The following is a 1,413-nucleotide window of genomic DNA, read 5'->3' on the forward strand; positions in this document are numbered from 1 at the left end:
GTGCCTGTGTTTAAAGCTGAATACAGAGAGAAAATACATATATGGGGATTGATATACATTATTGTCCAGCCACTCCTGAGGTTCACACAGCTCTGCCCCACTGCACAGCACTATCTGCCTAGCAGGGCAGGGGACCCAATTTTTCTCCGCTGCAGTTCAGTAACACTTACAGGTCTTGCCCCTCCCCCAGCCTGTGATTGGACAGTTCAGGAGAACAAGCAGACTGGTTGACTCTGCCATTCCTCTCCTTCTGGCAGCATGCTCCTAGTCAGCACAGCCGATTGGCTCCTTGAGCTGCTTCTCCCTCTCCCAGTCTGAGGTCTGCTGTACAGGGGACAACTACAGGCTGATACTGGGCCAGATTCAGGTATATTTGATTCTGGACAATACAGATATATTTCGGGGGTCTTGGCATATATTGGGGGGTAAGAGCCGGGCGCTGGGTCACATGACCCCCTCAGATAAGGAAGGCAGCTCTGGCCCGGTCAGGATCCTCGGAGTGCTGTGGCAGAGGATTCGCCGGAGGAGGAGAGGCAGACTGAAGTGAAATTCGGGTCATAGAGGGAATGGTCAGCGAGTGCCGGCTGCGCGGCGTGGTGCCAAGTCCCCGTATGTCTGTCCGCAGCACATCCGCGGGAACGGCCGGAAGATTCATCGCCGCAGACAAGACACGAGGAGGACAATGTGCCCGGAGGCGCCCACACACACAAGAGGGCGTTCCCCCGACCTGAGCGCTTATGGACCAATCAGGGACAATCATACGTCATAAGACCGTCCCAACTGAGTCTCTCCGGGTGACAACCGATCTTTACCGTTTTCCACAAAGGGGACCGCAGAGCCCCCCCCATCCCCCCACCTGCCCCAGGGGACCTGCCCTGTGCTTGCCAGACAGATTTCTGTACATGACCAGGAGCTATAAATTGTCTATATGAACCTTCAATCAGCACCAGCGTGCCCACTGCTGTCCTTACTGTCCCAGTACAACCACAAGTCCCAGCGTGCCCACTGCTGTCCTTACTGTCCCAGTAAATATAATGATACAAATATCAGATCTTCCTGAATTCTATTACAGGGTCTCCGCTCACTAACACAAACTCTTTGGGTGTCTATTTATAAACAATTCCATTGGACCTGCAAATCTCTGTGACTGTTCGCTCCGTGCAGATCGATGCACAAAACGAACGTTCTTCTATATTTTTTTATAGTCGATTGTATTTTTGAATGTCATCTTGTAATATTATAATGTGGCCACTAGAGGGAGCGGAGGAGCACGGGGAAGAAGTATTTGTTTATTTTCTGAGCCTCCAGGATTGAAAGCTGAAATTCAACGAATGAAAGGGATGGGGCCAGGGATAGTCAGGCTGGGGAGGAAAGTGCTAGATGATGCTGGACGTCCTCCAGCCAGGAAATGAG

Source organism: Nanorana parkeri, unplaced genomic scaffold (assembly GCF_000935625.1).
Source record: "Nanorana parkeri isolate BGI_ZX_2015 unplaced genomic scaffold, ASM93562v1 scaffold2304, whole genome shotgun sequence".
NCBI lineage: Eukaryota > Metazoa > Chordata > Amphibia > Anura > Dicroglossidae > Nanorana > Nanorana parkeri.